Below are 23,964 nucleotides of genomic sequence, written 5' to 3'. Positions count from 1 at the left end.
GAGAAAGACAAAGACTATATGATTTAATTCATATGTGGAATTTAAGAAACAAAAGAAATGAACAAAGGGGAGAAAAAGACAAAGCAAAAAATGGACTTAACTACAGAGAACAAACAGATGGTTCCTGGCAAGGGGGGATGGAGGGATGGCTGAAATAGGTGAAGGGGACTAAGTACACTTAACTTGATGAATACTGAGTAATGTACAGAATGGCTGAATCACTATATTGCACATCTGAAACTAATATAACAGTGTATGTTAGCTACCTTGCAGATAAAAAACTAAAAATTAAAATATAGCACTCAACATTCATTTCCACTATTCCCATGTATCTTCTCAGGACATGAAAAAAATAAATGTGCAAATGCACACACACACAAACACACACACACATATATATGTGTGTGTTTATATATATATACGCATAAATGCATACATATTCTGGAAAATCTCTGAAGACAAAAATATTTTCCTTAAAATTATTATTTTGCATCATTGGCCTAAATATGTCTGACTAACCGAAATAATAACTCTCAGATATCTTAAGAAGAGGGAACAAATGTCCCATCCTGCTTAAGGGGAGAACTGTTTTCCTCAGCTACCTCTTATCCTAGCAAAAAAAAAAAAAAAAAAGCACACAAACTAAGCAAGGAAACAAAAAACCCTTACACACCTAAGAAAAGGATTTTCACTTTTGTGGCAAAACAAAACACATAGAACTGAAAAATATATATATGTATATATAGAGATACAGATATATATACACAAACTTGTTTTTGGTCAGTAGTTTTTTACCTGTACTCCTTTCTAGAGTGATCATATAATGTTTCAGCATAATTACTAGTACCATCCTCTTTCATTCCCCAAACAGCCCTGATTTGGTTGATATAAATTTATACTACTCACGTACCAGCCTCACTATGATTGATTACAGTATATATAATAAATGGAAATATAACTACAAAGATTGCAGCCAGAGAGCTTTATTCCTCTTCATAATAGTGTGCTACAGAATCCTGGGAGATTGAAATTTAGAAAGGAAAAATGGCAGGTACACAAGATGACTCATTAACTGCCCTGTAATCTAGATCCATCACCATCATTAAGGTTCTATTTTACTTTCGTCATCCGTGGAGATAAGACATAATTTTAGTATCTTCATGATATTCCTCTAACACTTTGATAATATAACATGGAGCCATTTTGAGTGTGATATAGTGCTTTAATTATTTTAAGTGGTTTTTTTTTTTAAGATTTTATTTATTTATGAGACAGAGAGAGAGAGAGAGAGAGGCAGAGACACAGGCAGAGGGAGAAGCAGGCTCCATGCAGGAAGCCCGAAACGGGACTCGATCCCAGGTCTCCAGGATCACACCTTGGGCTGAAGGCGGTGCTAAACTGCTGAGCCACCCGGGCTGCCCTTTTCTTAATTATAATCTAACCATTATCTATTTAGAGCATTTAGGATTGTCTTTTTCCTCTTTGATAACTGTGTATGGGTTCATGAAGATCATAATGTCTTCAGGCCATGATGTATTATACCATTTAAGTAGGATAATATTATCTTTAAAACTAATTTTTCAGCTTAGTGAATTTTTATAGGAGGAGGAATCATGGTATTATTTTATTCCTACAATTTCCTTAGATACCTTTCTTCTGATACAATCTGAAGTAAAGTAAAAAAGCCCACTTTACTCTCTTGAAGTCCATTTCTCCCAACAGGGAAATAGTTCCCAAACTGCTCAAAGTTTAGCTGCAAACTAAAGACATCCAGAGAAATGTCTCTAATTTTCCTGGAAACAAATGATTTCTGTTACTCAATGACTTTTTTACGATGATGAACTATACTTTATGAATGACTTAAACAAGAAAGAGGCAAATAAAAGTAGCATTGAGAGTCAGATTTTAGTTTTCATCTCCCTAACATGACTAATCTCCAAAATTTTAAATTAGCTGTCAAAATTCTCACAGCCTAACTTTCCACCTACCAAAACAGTATGGCTCCCTAACCTGTTTTAGCAAGACTTTTTAATTACCTCTTAAACCCAGAACATTTGAGGCAAGAATTGATTTCACTTGGCTATCTGGCAAGGCCATCTCTTTTTCTCTTACTTCAAAGTCTGATCCTGGATAACACTAGCAGGAAGTTAACGGAATAAATACACAGAGATGCACGTTTGCCTTGTTCTTGGTCCTGCATAAAACACAGGTTTTAGTAGTTCCAAAACACTATTTGTATTTTATAAAGACGCTACTTTTTCAACACGATTCTGAAGGCTTTGATACAATAGTACACTTTAAAAAATATAGCAATCGCTGTCATGGTGTGCAACTACAGGAAAGCTACTGGCATTGATAAAACTCTCCAGAAAGCCTGACTTAACCTTCTTGACTGTTGAGGAATACAGAGAAAAAGAAAACTCTTTCCATGTGGCCTCAGTTCAAAGGAGCACAGAGCCAGATGGAAATATTGCTATCAGAAGACAGGCATTTGCAACATAAGGAAGGTCAGAAAAGACAACAAACCAGCCCCCACCAACAAGGGATTCTTTCAAAAGGAGTTAGCCTCCAAGAATAGTGGTACTGGGCAAACTGTCAAGAAATTTCGGTCCTTCCCTGGTATATCTCTGGCTGAGAAATAGATCTACAAACTTTCGCAGGTAACACTAGGGATTCCTTTAAAATATGGCAACCTCCAAAATGATGGGCATTATTATAGCTCATTATTGCTGCAGAGTATGTAATCAAAGAAAGGTTGATGCCATTCCTGAAAGGGTTAATTCCTCACCTCTCTTTACACCTAATTAACACCAGGAAGGCTTTAGGCAAAAGGAAAAATAGGACTCCTGGGATTAAGTAATCTCATCCCTGACTCCAAGCAAACCCAAGGAATACCTGTCAACCAGATAGAAGACAGCAGCATTTAGGATTTGCAATCTGATTTTTAAGTCCTTCCAGGGCAAAATAGTTGTGAAGGCAGGAAAGGAATTTGCTTCAGTTAAGCTTCAGATTTCTAGAGGGCCAGTAAATTAAATTCACAATCTCTGAGAAATCTAACAAGTATTTGCCTTTGCATTTAGTAGAATCTCACTAAGTTGGACTAAGGAAGAGAAAGACAAATTTTGATTTAAACAATATCTTTGGGGCAGCCCGGGTGGCTCTGCGGCTTAGTGCCGCCTTCAGTCCAGGGCATGATCCTGGAGACACGGGATCGAGTCCCACTTTGGGCTCCCTGCATGGAGCCTACTTCTCCCTCTGCTTGTGTATCTGCCACTCTCTCTTTAAAAAAAAAAAAAGAAAGAAAGAAAAGAAAAGAAAAATAAAACAGTATCTTTAAGGAAAATGCTAATGCTAACGTCTTTAAAGTAGATAAATAGAATGTGGCCTCAGGGGAATTAAATAATAATGACTTATAGTTAGAATATCAATTTAAAGTCAATTTATTACTTGTTTATAAGGACAAGAAATAACAGCTAACTATATGAAAGGTTGTCACACAGTAGAGGCGGCCAGACTGTCTTACAGTGCTCCAGAAGGCAGAGTTAAGACCCATGGGCTGACATATCACAGTCTGATGCTGGCTTTCTTCTGGATATAGATTTACCATTTCCCATGAAGAAGTGAGCATCCCGTCATGCAACATGTAACACAGTCCATCTACCCACTGACCATCTCTAAGGGATGTTGAGTAAAGAATTCTGGCATTTGGTGAGATTTTGAATTAAATTAGTACTTTGATTTTCTTTTTCTTTTCTTTTCTTTTCTTTTCTTTTCTTTTCTTTTTTTTTTTTTTTGCAACAGGAAATTTTGAAACCTTGAAATCTTACTCAGAATTTCATTATATACAACAAACAGATGGAAGAGCTGAAATGATTCCTTGGTGAGTCAAAAGTTTCACTACTCGGGAAGAACATACCATGGTTCAAATACTTTATTGAGGCCTTATGCTTCACGGAGAACAGAGGGAAGACTCACTCCAGGCAGTGGCCTTCTGATGGAGAATAATAGTTTCAAAGTACTAGGAATGATTATTTAATTGAAAACAAAGAAACAAAAAGCTCAGTACTGCCTGAAAATTTGTACCTTAAGTTTAATAGATTCTTTATTTTAACTAAAAGAGCTGTTAACTTCAACTTCTGGGTGAACTAACAACTATGTCACAAATTAGATTCAGAGATGTGGAAATTTTCCAGACTCAGTAATTGCAGTAGCCAGCTTCCAAGGTAGGCCCAATGGGTTCACCTCCTGGTGTTCATTCCCTAGTGTGTGGTTTCCTCCCGCATTTAATTAAGGCTTGTTCATAGAATACTGTGGATGGGATCATGTATGTTAACTGAGGCTAGGATATAAAAGGAGTCACAGCTTTCAGTCTGGTCTGTTGGATCATTTGCTCTGATGGAAACCAGTGCCATATCCTGAGGTCACTCAAACTTCCTTATGGAGAAGCCCAGTGATATGAGCTGAGGAATCCTACCATCAGCCATGTGTCAGAGAGATCTTGGAAGCAGCCTTTAGGCTAGCCTGATCTTCAGAAGATAGTCACCCAGCCAACATCTGACTGCAACTTCATGACAGATCCTGAGTCAGAACAGCCCCCACAAAGCTGCTCCAAAATTCTTGATCCAAAGAAAATGTGAGATAGTAAATGATGATTGTTTTCAGACACAAAGTTTTGTGATAATATGGTGTATAGCAGACACAAAGGTAATACATTAGTATCCATTTCTTAGAGATTTTCTTCTAGACCCACTACCTGTTGATGATGGTTAGGAAGATGGCCTCAAACATCTACAACCATCATGAAAACATGAGACCACATTGGTTTTACACTCCTGTATCCCTAGTAATTCCCACAGTTCTTAGAGAAGTTCATGTAGATTCAATACCATTTTATTGACTAGACGAACAAATAAACAAGATTGTTGTTTATTATTCAAATATTGTCAAAAGTGAAAATGAATGAGATCACATTGAACCACTTAATAACTGTTTTATTATAAATCCCAAATTTCAATTTTAAAAAAGTAATTTTTTGAAGGAGGAGGTAGAGAATTTCCCTCAATTATTCATTAAATCTCTACAAAATATAAATAACATTAGTCTTATAGTCAGGAAAAGCATGTCTTCGTGGTCTGATTTAAACTCAAAGCTAAAGAACAATGTATGCTCTTCCCTCTGAAATGAATCTGGCTTTCGGGCTCCAGGCTAAATCCCCTTATCCTTCAAGACTCAGCATAGTTGTAACATTGATCTGCAGGTAGCCTTTTCTGATTCCTTTTGTCTGGGTTTCGTGGCACACTGCATTTGAAAGTATGGCACATCCAGTTTTCTTTTTCAAAAAATCCTTGCTGTTTTTACAAAAAAGAGTGCATGCTTATTTAAGAAGAGTAACATAATATATGGCAATGGTTACAAAATTATTCTCTTCCTGCTAATAAAGTATTTAAGTGAGTAACTGTCAAATGATAAGAACAGGTCTAAAAGCAGAAGAAGGTGCAGCTACAGGTTCTCATAGGCTTATGGAGAATATCATATTTTACGTATGTAATAATAGAAAGAAAGTTTCAAAACTTTTCTAAATGCCAAGATTCATTTCTTTATTTGTACCTTATAATCTTCCCTCCTCCTCAACTTTAACTATTGCTTTAACTCAACTTGATGCATTATTTAATTGTATTTTAGGAAAATAATCATTTTTGCAATATGAGTGACTTTTTATTTTACTTATTTTATTTTATTTTAAAGATTTTATTTATTTATTCATGAGGGGCACAGAGAAAGAGGCAGAGACATAGGCAAAGGGAGAAGCAAGCTCCCTTTGGGGAGCCAAATGTGGGATTTGATCCCAGGATCCCGGGATCATAACTTGATCCAAAGGTAGACACTCAACCAGTGAGCCACCCAGATGCCCCAAATGACTTTTTAGTCTCTGAACTTCTATCTAGGCTTAAGCAAATTCACAAACAGAATATTCTGTGAGTAGGAATGAACATTTTCATATACTGATGATTACACTCCTTGTGCCCACCACCTCAGAATGAAGAATGAATATTCAGGATGCCGTCATTATTTAGATTAATAAACATTTATTGAACACTTACTAAAGGTGAGCCATTGCTAAATGGCTAGATTTCAGATGAGGAAGGTGAGGCAGGTAAATTCTCTACTTTCTGGGAGTTTACAGTTTAAGTAATTGAAAAAGGAACATATCAATTAAGGCCATGTGACCTTTATCTTAAACATTTTTCAACAGCTGGGCATTCCTCTGAGATCCAGGCCATGTCAAGAGAGTTCTACCTACTCAAAAAATGGTACAGAATATTTTTCAACTAGATTAGGGCGGCTAATTGACAATAGCAAGGGAGTCTCAACTCAGGCATAGCTAGGTGTGCATTAGAGTATTTGAATTTTTAAAACTCATTCAGCATAATGATGAGAAAACTTGCTTGAACTCTTGCAGGTATTTAGGTACAATAAACACGAAAGATTGATAGAAAAAAGGAGACCAAATCTGCCTTTGTCTAAGTAGCCACAGACAGTAGACACCAGAAGCATTTTCCCCTCACCAGTATGTGATTAAAGCCACAGTGAGCTGCTCTACACACACTTGGGCTCAGAAGTGACTTTATTAATCCTCTACATGTCTAGCCTGCAGTAAGTGGTTCCTTCTTTCAGGTATAATATTCCTAGATACTCTGTTATAAGGTGAGGAGCTGAAAAGTAAAATCATGACAGCACAGTTGTCTGTCTGGACAGGGGCAGAAATGGGGAAAGAAAATAAGAAAGCAGTGAGTAGACAAATGCATGTATTTCCTAGGAAGTACTGCATGTGTGGGCCCTTGGGGAAGCTGATAAAAAGAGGCATTGCGAATACTTCAATTTGGTCTAACATCTAAATTTTAAAACAAACCAACTACTAAGACTCAGGACTGTTAAAGAGTATACTTCAAAAACTTTATTTTCTAATTTTTTAAAAGATTGTATTTATTTATTTATGAGAGACACACAGAGCAAGGCAGAGACATGGCAGAGAGAGAAGCAGGCTCCCCTCGAGGAGCCTGATGTGGGACTTGATCCCGGGACCCCAGGATCACGACCTGAGTCAAAGGCAGACACTCAACCACTGAGCCACCCAAGTGCCCCTCTAAGTGTTTTTTTAACTGAAACATATGTAATTCAAACATATTTCTGTATGTTCTTTAGAATCACACATGGAACATATATAGTGGGTAAGAGAAATTTTGTCGGAGCATGTCTGTTTCTTTTTTAGAAAACCGTGGTTAGCCTAGCAAAAGAACCGAATCAATCCTATATTTGTCACTGCAATAAAGCTGATAGTAATGGTCCTTAAATGGGCTTTTTGTACTCAAGAATTACAGAACCAACTTGTCACGAGTGATAACTTGAACCAATACCTAGAGAAAAGAAAATTTCAGATGGGGGAAGCCTTCTGTCTTTATTTTCACAAGTATATATTGATGTGCACATTACTTTCATTATTTCACCTAACTTGACTTTAACACGTACAAAAGACTGAATAAATAGCATACTAGGAAAAAAAGGTAGTTTGAATCCTGATCACAAGAGGAGAGAGTATATTTTTAAAAATGCAAAAGAATACGATTACCAAATATTTTAGAGCTAAATCATATGACTTATATGGTCTACTCAATGATAATGTAGTCCTTTACGGCTGCAAAGAACAGTCGCTGAAAGAAACGCACCTATCTGCATTAACTCTACCGAATTGGCAGTTAACAAGGAAATCACAGGTTTACTTCTTCCTATCCAATATGGAAATAAAGAGCTTCCTACTTGTATCTACTAAATATCCTCTATTTATTTACAGATGCAAAAAAAGCAGCTCAAATAATGTACCACACACATCCTAGAGTTTTAGTTTCAGAAGAACAATGACGGTCATGCTGCCTCACTGTGCTATGTCACAGGTAAGGCTCACAGAGGTTAAAGGAAGTGTCCAGAGTCACTGAGCTAAGTAAGGGACAAATCCAGGGCTGGAACCTGGGGCATTTTCCATTATCCTAGGCTTGATCTAAGGTCAATGCTATCTAAGGCAACGCAGTTTTGTAGTTCTATCAACAGAGCTAGATAAAGCTACAACACTTATTCTGGTTCACACCAACAAGACCGTCTGAGGTCATCATATTTCTAGCTCCAAAGCTTGATCAGCGTGTTACAGAAGATCCATTAAACTGCAAGGGGAGGGAAAACTTAAAAAAACAAACAAACAAACAAACAAATAACTGTTTAGGGAAAGAAAAAGAAGAAGAAGACTAAGTTCTGTGCATCATCTGGAATGTTCATCAGCCGGGACAGACTTTGCGAAGGCAAGTCACGTGCCCAGTGGGAGCGCTACATCATTTTCTTTGTAAATCGTGCTTCCTTGGAGGGATACAGAATGCAGAACTGCCTTCTCCAAACATGGAGATGTTTGGTACCGGGAGAAGTTTTAAAAAGGGAGTTGGGAATCAGCTCCCTCAGCAAGCAATCTGCTCCCCAGTAACTGGATGCACCATATTTGCAGCCATCCCCGTGGCTTGAGCGGGGCAGCGCATTTTTGTCAATCCCCTTTAATTAATCTTGCCCTAAGTCCTATGGTGGGGTGGGCGAACTCTCAAACATTAAACAGTGGAATGACTCGCCGGGTGGCTTTTCCCAAACACCCCCAACCCCAATTAAAGAGCTGTATTTGGTTTGGGTTTCCTCAAATGGCGCTCTTGTTAACACTCATCAAACACAGGAAAAATAAAACAGCAATTTAACTGCGCTCACAGTGTGAAAGGCTTGTGCAAATAATCAGCACATTTCTAACTGGTTCGTAATAGGCAGAGTGCAAAAAACAAATGACCAGATTTATACCACTGGGCAGGTCTGAAAGCAACATTACAGCTGAAATATAGTCATTGACAATTTAAAGCAAGCCTTTCAGTGAATAATTGTTTACATAACGGTGAAGAGCGCTCGCGCAGCACAACTGGGATCCATTTACAATGTGTTAAGCAAAGAACGCATGTTTACAAAAGAGTTTGAGTTCGTTTTGGGGAGAAAAGAATCGTGGCACTCATGCCAACAAAAGCAGAGCAGTATGTACAGTTAGTAAATCTTTTCTGAGCTGCAAAATCGGCGGCAAGATGTTTGAGCCCGTAAACTACGTCAGCATCAGTCACTCTCATTAAATTGGTGTGTGAAGGTGGCATTCTCAGACAGCAGGTTGCTCCATTCTCTCTCTCTCTCTCTCTCTCTCTCTCTCTCTCCTCTCTCGCTCTCTCTCTTTTTAAATCAGCCAAATAATGAGCTGGGGGTGAAGTTCCTTAACCAGGCCAAGGCAAGAAGAAAACGGAATCGTCTTAAAACGGCCATCCTGGATTTAATAGCCTACCACAAAACCCTAAGCAGGTCAGCTTCATGGTTCAGCAGTTCCTAAAAGCCTTGTCTACTTCTCCAAAGCTTATCGGTGACGGCTGGTATATAAGAGCTCCCAATGAGGACTGATTTATAGCACTGGAGGGCTTTGCAGTGACAAAGGAGGGCTGGGGTTCTTGAGAGCTTTCTGTATTTTTTTAGATCCCAAAAGATGATGTGGTTCTGTGATAGGAATCTCGTACACTTTACTGGTGACATAAACAGGTCACAGTGCCTGCAAAAGCTTATGTGGGAGTCAGGAGCAATCTCTCTCTCTCTCTCTCTCTCTCTCTCTTTTTCTGGGTCACAGTCAGATTTTATTGAGTCAAAGTATCTAACTGAACACAAATCATGTGATAGGACCCAAACAGTGTGCATTAAAAATGAAGCAGAATGGGGCCAGGTTTGTCTCAAGCTGGTGCTGTAACAGGGATATGTTTCAGGCATCACTTGAATACAAATGAATTTTTTTTTCCCCCTGCATTGACAAAAGTCAGGCCGGAAAAAAAAGTTGAAAAAAAAAAAAAAAAAGAAACCCAAAACCACAAATCTAGTTTCATGCTGGATGTATCTGTTGTGAAGCAATATGTTGGCTAAATAGGAAAAGTCAGGTGAGTTAAAGTCTCGTGGCAGCTTGATTTAAACCATGGCTACACAAACCAGAGCCCTGTCCAGATCTCAGGAAAGTGAATTATATATAATAACACTTACAGTTTCCTAGTACTATTAGATTTGCCTTCTTACATAAATGCTTAAGTTATGATAAAAAACAGGGCCATGTCAGTTTCTTTCAGCCTCAGCACATTTGCTATTAGCATAAGAAATGCTGCTTATGGCAGAGCTAGTCGGGCTTGAAATTTCTGAATTAATGGATTTGATTTCCTCTTGAGACAAACCATCAGCCTTGCAGTAATGGAAATAGATATAGTTGGTAAAACAAATAAAAAGCTGGCATGCAGATAAAATGGGTTTCAGTTTAAAATAGTAATGTTGTAATTGAAGTGAACAATTACAGGGTTGCTCCTAGGCACAAAAGAAATACCATGAAAATGAAGTAATGTTTTTGTTAAGTATAGTCATTTCATGAAAATGTAGAGCTGCAGATGTCATTGTCTGCCAAAGGGAAAACTATACTTATTCTTCTATACAAAGATCATTTAATAACATTTGGCTAATTTTAATAATAATTGCTAATATTAACCCTATATTTCACTAGGAGTTTGAAGACAAAGAGTCCCTGCCCCCGCCTGTTCTTTCCTTTCAGTTTGGTAGAGAGCCAACAAGAGCAAGTTCCTGTAGAAAGCTATTGGCAAGGAACTATCAGAAATCCCCACACCGGCATCAGCCTTCTCCTTTTAATGTCTTATTTCTCTTTCTTTGTCAAGCATCTGTTATCAGAAATGGAGCCTGTTAGCTGGCAACTGGAGTGGCAGGAGGGAGTGAGAATAAAGGAGGGGGTGGGGTGGAGACTGGGAACCCCAGGACAGGAAAGTAAGCTCTGGAATGTTCAAATCTGATTGAATCCCTTCCTGTGTGTGTGTGTGTGTGTGTGTGTGTGTGTGTGTGTGTCTGTTTCAACTTGTCTGTGAACCATATGAAATTCAAAACAGAAACTTCCATTTTTAGAACTTGAAATCTTTTCATGTTCATACACACACAAACTGAGGCAGCCAAGGCCACAGGATGTCACGAGAAACATAAGTGTCTCATTGAGTCTGCAAAGGCAGTGACACAAATTCACTCTAACAAAATGCTCAGCTGGGTCCCGGCCTACCACGTGGCCCTCCCTCCCTCCCTCCCACTCCTCGGTTTTATTGCAACGCAGGAAGAGACACGCACTCTGTTTCCTCCTCAGGTTTTAGGAATTAAAACAACACTGTCGCTCTGCAGAATTTTATTTGGAAATGCACCGCACTTTGTTCCCTACAACGCTGGCTGCTTGCACACAGCCTTTTTTTGGCTCATTTGGCATCTTTTATCAGAGGGAAGCACTTTTCCCGGGGTTGGTTGTTTTTTTTTTTCCTCCCCCTGTATTGCAGCAGAGGAGTGAGAAAATGAAAGCCCCCCTAACAAAGGATTGAGCCGTGACTTCTTAAGAGAAAAGGTTAAATCGACCGGCTGTGTGTCTCCGAGTGAGCCGGGAAGAAGGGCCACTTCCCTTTTAACTCCGTTGGAATAATTCATTTCCTAACGCGGCCTACCTGTGACAGGCACAGGTGACCTCCCAGCCTGCTAAGCTCGGATGATTTCCCCTTCCCGTTGCCCAAGTACAACTCCTGCCAGAAGACAAATGTACTGCAAGGCGGAGACGTATCTGTAGAGCCGAGGCCAAGCAGCCTGTCTACATATGTCATTTTAAAGCCGAGCGTGGAGATTTTACTGCTTTCTTCACACTCTCACACTTACATAAATACACCCACACGGTACAGGCAAGTCCCCGAGACTCCCGAGCGTTTCTCTTCCATTAGGAGACATTTTAAAACAAATTAGCACCCTCCCCAAAAGCCCATTGGCCTAAAATGTGTTTATTACTTTGTTTGCTGTTTTAAAAGCTCTTCCTAAAGGCTTCAAATAAGACCGGGGAGTTCCTGCAGAATGAAGCACACCCCTGTCTGTTGAGGAACATACACATCTGACAAAGACTTAAATCTTTCCTCCTCTTCTTCTTCTTCTTCTTTTTTTTTTTTTTCCCTCTTGACACAGCGGCTGGTGACACATAAATGTACTTTTTTCTTTTGACAGAGTAATAAAAATCTCATTATCTCTGAATAGGCAGCAATTTCGTTATCTAATCTTTTTACCAAAAGGTTAGTTAATTAATCAGAAACAAATCCTGATTATTATTTCAATAGAATTAGAAAGACAAATCACCAGAGTACAGCTAAATAGGGCAGGCCTGCGGTTTCACCTGCCTCATTGCCATGCGCACCCCGTGATTGTCAGGGCTCCTCCAGGCAGACAGCCCTTGGAACAGCAGCCAGCAGATGGCTGCTCCGAGCGGCCAGCCTGCCTCTGCTCTAATGCCTGTGATCCCATTACCTCACTGAATCCGTTACCAGGGTAACTGTTAAATTGCTGTGAAAGGCATGGTAATAAAGTAACCTGTCACATTGGCAATAAAAGGAGCAGAATTTTCCTGTTCACTGAACTTTGCAGCTCATCAATACTCACTTGATGGAGAAATTCGCCACTACTCCAGGGTCCGCCGCAGGAATCTTTCCATAAGGCTTCTGAAATGCAAACTAAAGTTCATGTAAACACAAGAAAGATATAATTAAAAGCTGGATTCTTAGCTGCACAGAGCTCACGCTTCCCTCTTTTCTGTGGAAGGTTATGGAGGCTTGAAGAACATCAGATCGCTTTCTTTGTTGTTGTTTTTTTAATTTAAAGCGTGCTAGACAAAAATAACCTTTGCTGGTGAAAGACAGCTGTGATTAATTCAAGACTGGGAAAACAAAGCACAAGGGGAAAAAAAATCCCTTGTTCCTAAAAATCTGGCTTTTTCCGATCCTATCTTATTGGCTGTTTTCATTAAAGGGTCATGGTGCTTTAAAAATTATTTGGATTTGAGCATTTAACAGTAAGAATGGAAAGCCTCGGTTTGAACAAGCATGAGGAGTTGAAAACAACAATCTCCCCACCCCTCCTTCCCAGCCCAGCAGTTAGGGTCCATCAGCTGTAACTGCAAAGAGATAAACGTATGCTGAATGGATGCATATGACTTTGTCCCCACCGCACTCCCACCCCCCCACCCCCCCGCTTCTGTAAATGCCCTTCAAGGGTTTCTGTGTCAAGGATTCTAGTGGTGACACCATCAGACACAAGATTTGCTACAATTAACTGAGGTGCTTTAAGGTAAGAAACGAGAACAGCAAACACTCAGCATTAAAGGAGAAGAAATAAATAGAAACCCCCATTTATTTCAATTACATTTTGCAGCCAGCCCTATGAACATACATGGCAAGTGGGATATATCTATCTAGCCCTCATTATTAGCCATTTGCAGACTTCATGCTTTTGGCTCCATTTGGCGCTGTCATTAATTAGGCAGTATTAACCTTAGAATGCGTTAGAGCTTGCCTATTGAAATAACTTTGGACACGCTTTTTTCTCTCTCCCTCCCTTTGACTTGCAAGTGCTTATAGCTTGTTATTGAAAAACTGACAGTATTTCTTTGACTAGCCGGCAGCAGACGTGAACCATCCTTCCAGTGGTAGCTACAACCCATGAAAGAGTCATCTTCATTACAGATTGCTCAGCATGGGATCACAGCCGAGCGTCTTTGGCTGGCCACGTCAGGTAGGGCCTTGGATTGGTATCTTAGAAATGATGGTGCTTTTCAGAATGAGGTAGCAATGTGCCGCACATGGAAAAGTGGATGAGATTTCAGCCAGAATCAGGCAAATGAAGGCTCTGGCTTTGTGATAACCAAATTTGTTTAAAATATGAAATGTTTTCTGTCCTGTTGAAAATAACTCTTAAACATGTGTGTGTGTGTGTGTGTATGTGTGTATATATATATACACACACATATGCAAACACACACATACACAATCATGCATGACATAATTTGTAAAATGTATATTTTACTGCTGATGCTAAGTAGCAGAGAAAGTAGAATTGCAGAGGTAGCTGCTTGTAAACAACTTCCAGCCCACAAATGGTATGTTATCATTCCTATGAAGGTTTCCATGGGTGTCAGGAGGGGACAAAGTCTTTTTTTTTACCTACAGATTACCTAAATAAATTTGGAAGAACACGATATAATATAAATAATCACCAAATATGAACTAGGCCTTTAGATCAGATTCCATAAATACCGACAGAGCCGGTGCATTGGGAGTAGAAAATGAAAGATGGTGACATTGTGGTCAACTGGATAATCCAGTTCCTCTCTAAAGATAACAATATTCGTTACTCAACTGCCTTCCATTATTTCCATGTAGCTGAGGCAAGTTCACTGCTGTCAAAATATTTCGACTTTCAAGAAAATCCTCAATTATAAGTTTTATTAGAACATTCCTATTTTTGAAATCTGACTGTATTAGTTTGCTAGGACTGCCATGACAAAGGACCATAGACTTGGGTATACTAAAATACAGAAATCTATTTTTTCACAATTCTTAAGGCTAGAAGTTTGAGATCAAGGTATCAGCAGTGTTGATTTCTTCTGAGGCCTCTCTCGTTGGTTTTGCAAATGCTTCTCCCTGTGTTTTCTTCACAGAGTCATTCAGTGTCTGTGTACTCATGTTCTCTTCTCAAAGGATGCCAGTCACATTGGATTAAGGCCCACCATAATGACTTCATTTTAACTTAATTATCTCTTTGAAGACCCTATCTCCAAATACAGTCACATTCTGAGGTTCAGAGGGTTAGGCCTTCAATATATGATTTTCGTGGAGGACACAATTCAGCCTAAAACACCAGTGGAGGTCCACACACAAGTTTACTGTAAGATGAATCCTGACAATTATACAATGCTTACGATGTAAAAGCGACTTATTTATGGGCCATTTTAACTTAACTTACTTAATTCTCACAGTAACCCCATAAGGTAGACAATACTATGATCTCTCTTTTATAGATGAGACATGAAGGGAGAGAGACTAATTCACTCATGCAGTATCTGGTAGAGATAGAATTAAAATTCAAGCAGTATCTGATGTTTCTGCTTGGACAGGACAGAGCTGTCGTCATGAGAAAATGCCCTACTTGGACCCAGGAACTGTAAAGGAGAAGCACCTAACTGATGAAAGAGTCGGGACTCCGGGGTGGCTCAGTGGGTAAGCGTCTGCCTTCGGCCCAGGGTGTGATGTGATCCTGAGGTCCCGGGATCGTGTCCCGCATCGGGCTCCCTGCATGGAGCCTGCTTCTCCCTCTGCCTGTGTCTCCCTCTCTATCTCTCTGTGTCTCTCATAATAAATAAAAAATAAAATAAAAAGAGTCTTGTAACCCCTAGAAACACAAATAAAATAAAATAAAATAAAATAAAATAAAATAAAATAAAATACAAAAAAAACCCCACAGAAAAACAAAAAAGCCCAAAAAACAAACAAACAAACAAACAAACAAACAAAAAAACATAAATCATCCTCCTAAGAACTGGCTTCTATAAATGTCGTATGGATGCGTACCTATTTTTATACCAATGGGTCTTGCCAGGTCTTTCTGTTGCACCAACTGGATTTGAAATAACAAAGCAGTCTTTATCATCTAGAGAAGGTCCAGAGACTGAAGGAAAGCAATGTTTGATTAACTTAGCACTCTAGTGCAAAATAGATCAGCATGAGTCTCTGGGGATCTGGGATAATCACCAAGACAAAGTTGGAAAACTTCTGGAAACACTATAATTTGTGTTTGTTTTGGCCACTGTTGCTGCTTACCACTTCAGCCACCATTAGCGTGAAAAGTGAAACTGAAAAAAGTCTCGGCCTATTTATTTTCCAGATTTCTAAAGAAAGAATAACTTGGAGATCACATCGTATTTGGAAGTTACTCTTAGGAGACCAGGACCATAAGACTCATAGGTAGCCCTAAGGAGTAAAACTCTGCCCAGGAGCTTTACATAAAACTCAGAATTCTGTAAGAAAGAAGTTGGGGTTTTAGTATTGGTAGCTGAGGCTCAACCAGATGAAGAAACCTTTGGGCATCTTCCTATTTGTTCTCTCTCTCTCTCTCTATCTCATAGGGTAAAGCAATAGAAAAAAAATTTTTTTTTCACATTTTCTCTTCCTGTTCCAATGAAATGAAGCAGTTTCTCCACAGGACTCATTATGCCTAGTTAACTGATTTTCCTAACCGGGCATTTTGGAAAAACAATTGAGCTCTGTGAACTTCTGGATGTTTTTCTCACTGCAGACTTGAGAGGCACACACCCACTGATTTTTGTATTTTTAGGCTATGTTATTTGAACACTGATTAAAGCAATTTTTTTTCATGCCTTCATATAATTTTCTTCCCTGAGTCATTTTTCTTCACTTCTCCTATACTTGCATTGAGACCTAACAGGTTGAAACTGCAATTCTATGTGGAGCATCTGAAACTTAGCAGTGTGAGGCTATATGTAAAAATCGTTCATTATCACAGGTCCAAACTGGAGCACCCTAATGGTGATGCATAGCAACTTAGAGCAAGCTTTCTTCTCCTTACTGTGAGAAAAGGCATTCAGTCTTTTCTGCCAAACAGTTATTTGATCATCCAAATCAGCATTTGCTCTAACTTGGCTGAAATCATGTCAGAGACTGAAGAGGAAGAGGCCTGAGGAAGGTGGGAGGGAACAAGTGAGACAGTTTTGGTTTGGCATAGTAACCTAAGATACAGAGGTGTTTTCTAACTGCATTTCTTCCCCTCAAATGCTCTTTGAAACAAAGTGCCCTAAAAAATAAAAACAAAAACAAAAACAAAAAACAAGCTGTGTTTACTAGCTCTTAATATATTGGAATTTGCATGGGTGTTCTCCTAGTCTGTTATTTGTCAGTACCACAATTTGGTCACAAGGTAACAAATTAACTCTAGGTTTTGGAACAAGGTTGATGTTGAAACATCTTAGCTACCTGCTTACAAGTTTTCAAAACCCAATAGCTATGCACCCAGGTAAGTAGCTGAAAAGCAGATTCATGGATGTATATGTGTGTAAAGACTAGAAATGTATTATTATATTATTATAATATCATTTGGTCACTTCTGGGTAGCAGGATTATAAGTAATTTTTCCTTTAATCTATGTTCATTTCTTATTCTCAAGCAGTAGATAACAGATGTGAAATGTAGATGACGTCCAGATCTGTATTTTCAGCCTCAACATCTTTACCTCTTAGCTGTTTCCATCTCTCATCTAGCTATCCTAACCTGGAAAACTCAAAAGATTCTAAGCTGAACTCTTTATAGGATCCAAAGATTCCTGTTTCCCTTATTTCTGTTCATACAACCATATTTCTTTCAGCTACTCAGATCTATAGGCTGGTGAATCTGAAGTCACTGTTGGTTTCTGGTCTCTTGCCTCTCATAAGTGATCAGTCAAGTCTAGGGGGTAGTATCACTGCAGGATCTATACATTACAGTCTTTCCTTGTATTATCTGCAGGACTAATACCCCTATTCTTTGTCATTTCTTACCTAACTCCCATGTGAGAGATCAATTAGCCAACTGGCTCTATATTTTTAAAATATATTTTCCCTCTCAAGTTATGATATCTGTAAAGAGTTTTACAAATAGCTCTGTCATAACCTCAGTAGGGGGTAATTAAACATATTATATAAAGTATTTTTCTTAGATGTGCTAAATAATGATGAGTAGTGCTCCCAATCTGTAATTTTTTTTTTTGAAAATTATAGACATTTTGAGCAGTAATCTTCATCCAGGATAATTAATTCTATATAAAATTTAATTCCAATTAGTTCTAGTGCGCTGTATCTGGCATTCTAAGATTTTTTTTGATTTCACAGTTTTTTACTAAAACTTCCATTAAGATAGTTGAACAAAAGATTAAAGGAAGTTCATCCATACAAAGTTAGTAATAGTAAAGTCATTGAAATTACTTTAATTTTCAGTGGGTTTGATAAAGGAAGATGAATTTATTGAGAATCAACGACAGACATAAAATGGATTATGACATGGCAAACACAGTCCACATGAATTGTTACAGCCATCTTGGTAGAAGAGTATCTGATCCATATAAGTTTTATTTATGAAAATCTGAGTCAAATCATACATTGCCTTTTCTATCCTAAGGAGCTAGTAACAAGGGATTCTTTTTAAGTATTTTATATTTGTCACACTGAAAACCTTCTTAATTAAGAAAAAATTTAAATCATTGAATTTTTCAGAAATTCAAAGTTTATATAATAATCAAATACAGCAGATATTCTGGTAACTTCCTATGTCTCTAGAGGCTATTAAGCAGGCAAGAAGAAATATAACCTCCCTGTGGGATACACTTCCAACTTTCTCAAGGAAAATATCAAAGGAACATGTATCTATTTTCCTGCCTCAGAATCTGCTGACATCATCTGAATACAATGAAACCACAAAAGGCAGATCTTTTTCCACCCTGATTAAAACTTAGCTAAAAGGAGACTGTAATTACTGAATTCCATCTTACCTTAAATTTCCCACACTTTGCATTCAAAATTTAAACATAAATATATTTACAAAACCAGTGAACTGTTCAAATGCAACTTATTTCTCCTTCTCTCTCTCTCTCTCTCTCCCTCAAACATAAAAACAAAAATCTTTAGAATTCTTCAAAATTCAATCTGGTAATGATAATTGGGTTAAGATCACATTTAGAACAATCTTTTATTGAGAAATGTTTCCTATTTCTCTTTGACAATGCAGAAGTCCAAAATGGATAAATAAAACAAGTTGGAGAAAAAGAAAAAAAGCAACTCCACAAAACATGCTTGCGGCTTTTGAGAAAATTGCCTTGGGGTTCTTATTTATTTATTAAGATTAAAAAAAATGGTAGGAAACTCTAATTGATGATTTGCTTTTCAGGATATGAGTGAATTCTGACCAGACTACTTTCCATTAACTGATATTTCAAGTTTCACTTCTAAGGGATGCTGATAACCAAGCTTTCTATTTTCAGAAATGTTTTCTCACAGCAACCTACCTTTAAAATTTATGGAGATCTTGGCTGTGTGCAAATAGTTCTTTCTATGTGTTAACTCTGCAAATTACTGCTTGGCAGCTATGTTTTTTTTACTGTCATACTTACATGTAATAGAAGTAGAAGTCCATGGACATCTAGGATTAGAGGTATCTCAACCTATGTGGAGGCATCTCACTTATTCCCTCATATCTAAGGGTAACTGGTATGGATTCTAGAGGCTAGTAAAGCAGCTTAAACATTAGTTTTCTACTTTAGCTACTTATTCGAAAAGGTGCTAGAAATAATCAGGAGCAAGATCTTAGAAGGAAAAGGGATAATAAAGCCTCTAATGGTTTCAAACATAAGTAGTGCCAATATTGTGTGTGTGTGTACAGAAAATTTATATTTTAAAATCATGCATATGGAAAAGCATCCATACTCTATATTCACTATATGGTGTTAATTTGTATTATGCATTTGAGAAACTAAAGTACATACAGTGCTTCGGGCTCAAAGGAATTCTGATTATTAGTGATTCTAAGGGTTGTTCATAATAGTCAACACTGAATGGAAAGAAAAAGAAACCTTATTTCTTATTGGCTCTTCTGTTTTACATTTGCTTTTGAATTCGAATTCCAGTTCCCTAAAGAAATGAGATGTGTCAAGTAGTACTTTAAACACAGCCTCTTAAAAACATAGGGAATGATTATTTCAGCAAGTTTTACTTTTCAGCAGCAACATATGCAGTGGCAGCTGTGTATCGGAGCTTGGAGACCAGGGATCCTTTGGAACCCAATAAGGAAACTGTGACTTGCATGCAAAGTGCAAAGGAATCGCTTTTGCCTCATTCTGAATTATGCTGAGACTTCAGGAGGATAAAAGAGACAAACATATTGCAGTTTCAATCTGATGATCTTCTACAGAAAGCTAAGCAAATTAAGATGAAATTAATTATATGAAACTATCCCCCACCCCCACTTCCTGTGAGTATATTGCAGCAGGCAGTATGTAGTATCTAGTTATGTTTCTTGCTCATTAAATAGTATCATTTTCATTGTGTCTTCTCAACATTATCAAAAAAGTCAAGGCCACGGTGAAAGATCAAGGGGAAAATTTATTCTTCAGGTGTTGACTGTGTTCTGAAGTCACTCAAGCATTGCTCCATAGCTCTGTGGCAGCCTCAGAACATTCTATTCAATTACAGGCTGCAGCCATGGGGGATCATGTTTTAATCTGTGTATAAACAAAGGGATAAAATAAAAACAGCACACTTACAAATTCTAAAGATGCTGCTTTTATAGTCTGATATCAGGAATTATTGCAATCATATTACTTGCTTATGGGGAGGAATAGGGCAAACATGCATGTAAGGCCCTCAGGCATCCTCCATTAGAAATGACATACAATTAACATGAAAATAACCACCCTGTAGTAGCAAAAGGAAGATCTATGAATATCATAATCTATGAATATCATATAGTCATGTAGTTAATGTTAACTTTCATGTATTAAAAGATGCACATTTGCATATTATTGCCTTTCTTCCTGTTGCCTGAAAAGAGAAAAGGAATCAGAAAAGGTGAGTTCCACTTTTAACGCACGGTCTAATCCCATTTTAGGTAGGCTTCTGGAATCTGAAAGAGATTCCCATAATTCTGCATGGCTGGTTTTTTTCAAAAATGAAAATTGCTTTGGGGAGAGAAGTTTGCCACAGTGTGCTAGCATCTAGACACAAACAAGAGCCCATAAAAATCCCCTCACAATTCTAATGACTTGTGGTAACCCACCTGCCAGCCACCTGAACCATTTAGCACACCTCAATAAAAACTGTATTACTCTAACATTAAATGTGATTAAGGCTTTATGCTGGCATTTAATTAAAGCTCTCTGCATTTTGTTGCCATTGCATCTCCCGTGAGCATCAGTGTTGCATGTTTTTAAAAGAATAACATACTAATTTAAGATATCCAGGAAACAACACTAGAAATGGTATAACATAGCCTATAAAAGATTTTTTTTTCACATTTGTTAGGACAAAAACAAATCTTTTACTGGCCTCTATTTCCTTGCACTTTACCAAATGAAGGAGAATTCTCCATCAGAAGATGCTCCAGTCTGCAGTGCTGGCATACTCGTGTTTGACCGTAGACGATTGAGAAGCTGATTTTTGCATGACCTTTTTATCCCTCCACCAGGAATGCTATATTAATTTAAATTCTCATGAGAAAAAAAAAAGTCTATATAACAAGGTAGATGCATGATTGGATGACCTTCCTCTCACTGCCCCCCTGGACAGGTCAAAAGCGGTAGTAATTCCTGTTACTGTGAAACAATCAATCAACCAGTTCCTTTAGAGTAGGACCACTGTGACTGAACTTCTATCTCTAACAGAGAAGTGAGAATGCCTTCATGTTTGGCAGACACCTCATCAATGCTGAAATCAACAACTAGACAGATTGGAAGACATCAGCCATGCTGGGTGCAACCTTCCTACCTTTAGTACCCATCATCTTGACTAGAAGAACACAGGTGTGCTGGGCTTGGGTCTCACCTCGGGTCTGTCAGACCAATTAGCTGGACAATGTTTGTGGAAGTCTAACAGGCAAGAAAATGAGATCAATGCATGTCAATAATTCATTGTGAAATGATCTCAGCCCTCACCGAGGCTTGCATTTGGTCCCTCCCAAACTGTAGGGAATGGAACACGTGGGGGAGATTGTCCAGAGATACGTTTTGATATTCTGAGGCTAAGAACTTAGGGGATGTACTTCAAATGACTGTATGGAAAAAAAGGAAACTATTCAATTCTGTTCGCGGTATATATAATTGGAAAACATTTCATCTCAGTATCTATTTCTCTTATATATATGTGTATGAGATAATGCTAATATCTATAGTTGATACATAATATGAATGACATAAATTAGTATAGGCATAAATGAATACTAATGCCTAGGCTGGATAGAGAAAATGAGTGATTTGACTTGCTTTATTGATTGGTTTACAAATTATGTTTACTGTCATATAGAAATTGTGGCTGCCTTGAACACAGCTAGTTAATTTGCTACATTAATCTGATAGCAACAGAGCTTAATTTCTCTGAGGCCTATCCAAAGTAAATATGCCTGGATTCTCCACCACTGGTAGTTCGAAAATGTTTCCACTTCAGCAAAACTATTAACATCTACTGCCCTAAAACATCATAATTATTGCAATAACCCCCAACCAGGACATTTAATTAGTATTTCCAGGTAGAGGAGGGTATAACTTTAAGTATAACTTAAACTTTTCAGCATGGCTTCAGAATCTCAAAAATCACTGCTTAAAGAAAACCTGTAATTCAAAAGTACCTATTCAAGATCTTGCTATAAATAAAGTTTCTATATCTGTCTTATCAGCAGATGGAGTTAGGGGAGAGGCATGTGGCTGGGGAAGGATGGTATAAAACTGACTCAAGTATATAAAAGACCACTTTTATGAGAAGTTGGAGATAGCCTCTGAAAAATCTTTACTTATAAGCAATCTGCAACCTTTGCCCTTCCTGTTGAAAACCTCTGTCGTGTATACACCACAAAAGAAATACTCTCATCAAAAACCCAAACCCTTGAGCTTTGCTCTGTAAGTACAGAAAATGCAATCCGACTTCTTTTGGTTGACGTATTGATAAAAATTGGGAAGTAAACCTTCCGTGAACTTGTAATTAGTTTACCATGCAAAGTGTTGACAAAAGCTTTAGTTCAACACCCTGGATTTCCCCCCTGCTTGGCTGAATGAGAACAGTTCCTAGTGGCAATCATGCTGGGTCATGAAACTAATTGTGCTTTGTGAGGGTGAAAATTCTCCGTTTCCGAGCCGGGGACACTGCTGCATGACAGATGAACGTTAGAAATGTGGTAAGCTGTGCTCTTTCATCTCTGTCACTGGATATTTATTCTGACTCGGCTTCTAAATTATTCATTTTCTTTAAGCAATCAATATTAATAATCTGATTTGCTCCCTGGCATTTTTAGTCACACTTCTGTTTAACTGACTGTAAATAAAGGTCACTTGGAGGCTTCCTGCTGCTGTTCGGAAGGTCCTTGCCTAATTAATTCCCAACACTTTTTTCCCTATGACTGTGATTAGCAGTTGCAATCAAGTTAGGCAATTAGCTGCCTCCTTGCACTGTGATTTGCTCAGTGCAGCCCCCAAGATGAAGCTCCATTTGGTCATTCCGTCATTACTCTCAAAAGAAACCTGAGTAGGGAGGATTTATTTTTCACTTCAAGGTTTACAAATTTGCAGATAATTATACAGGAGATTATCAAGCCCATCTGCCAGCTGCTTTAGTAATCTCCTTGGTTAGGGTCCTCAAATCCTGAGTACCTTGGGAGCAGCATAACTGGCTGATACTCTGCAACCGGAAAGGTTGGGGTTCCAATCCAGGCTCGCCCACCGATGAGTTCTTCGATCTTGAGCAAGTTATTTACTCTCTTGGTCAGTGAAGGGTAGTACTTCCTCAGGGTTTGTAGTGAGAATTCAAGAACACTAAATTCATGAATGGATGCTACAGATGTCTATTAAGAAATGGAAGAGTTCTAGGTGAACAGTTTTGAATAAAGTAAGTATGTGGTGGGCAAAAAGAATGGATATATAAACAAACAAGCAAATCCATAAATGTTCACAAGTCAAAGAACAGGATGCTACGAGAGAGAGGCTTTCACTTTAAATTAGGTGGTCCAAGAAAGCCTTCCCATGAAGGATATTACATTTCATGTGTTCCAGGAGCCAAAAGTGAGCTTGGATGTCAATAGTACAGCTTGGTGAGTAGAAGGCATTGTAGGAGATGAAGTTGAGGTGGTACCTTTGGCCAGTTTGCTCATGTGTGGTGAACAGGATAGCAGCGTGGTTAAGTGACTGGGTTCAAATCCCAAATGTGCTACTTATTAAATACATGACACTGATCAAACC

General features: G+C 38.2%; 1 long non-coding RNA gene across 1 annotated transcript in view; it reads right to left on the bottom strand.

Moving 5' to 3' along the window:
• The window catches only part of LOC121494468, a 165,399-nt gene extending 152,671 nt beyond the window's left edge, over window positions 1–12,728 (bottom strand). The window contains exon 1 of the long non-coding RNA XR_005988813.1: window positions 12,595–12,728. This is a non-coding gene — a long non-coding RNA (uncharacterized LOC121494468). The remainder of the gene's footprint in view (window positions 1–12,594) is intronic.
• Window positions 12,729–23,964: the final 11,236 nt, after the last annotated feature.

This window comes from Vulpes lagopus, chromosome 7, assembly GCF_018345385.1.
Source record: "Vulpes lagopus strain Blue_001 chromosome 7, ASM1834538v1, whole genome shotgun sequence".
NCBI classification, from domain to species: domain Eukaryota; kingdom Metazoa; phylum Chordata; class Mammalia; order Carnivora; family Canidae; genus Vulpes; species Vulpes lagopus.
The sequence above is the reverse complement of the archived record's forward strand: the minus strand, read 5'-3'. Positions and strand labels throughout refer to the sequence as shown.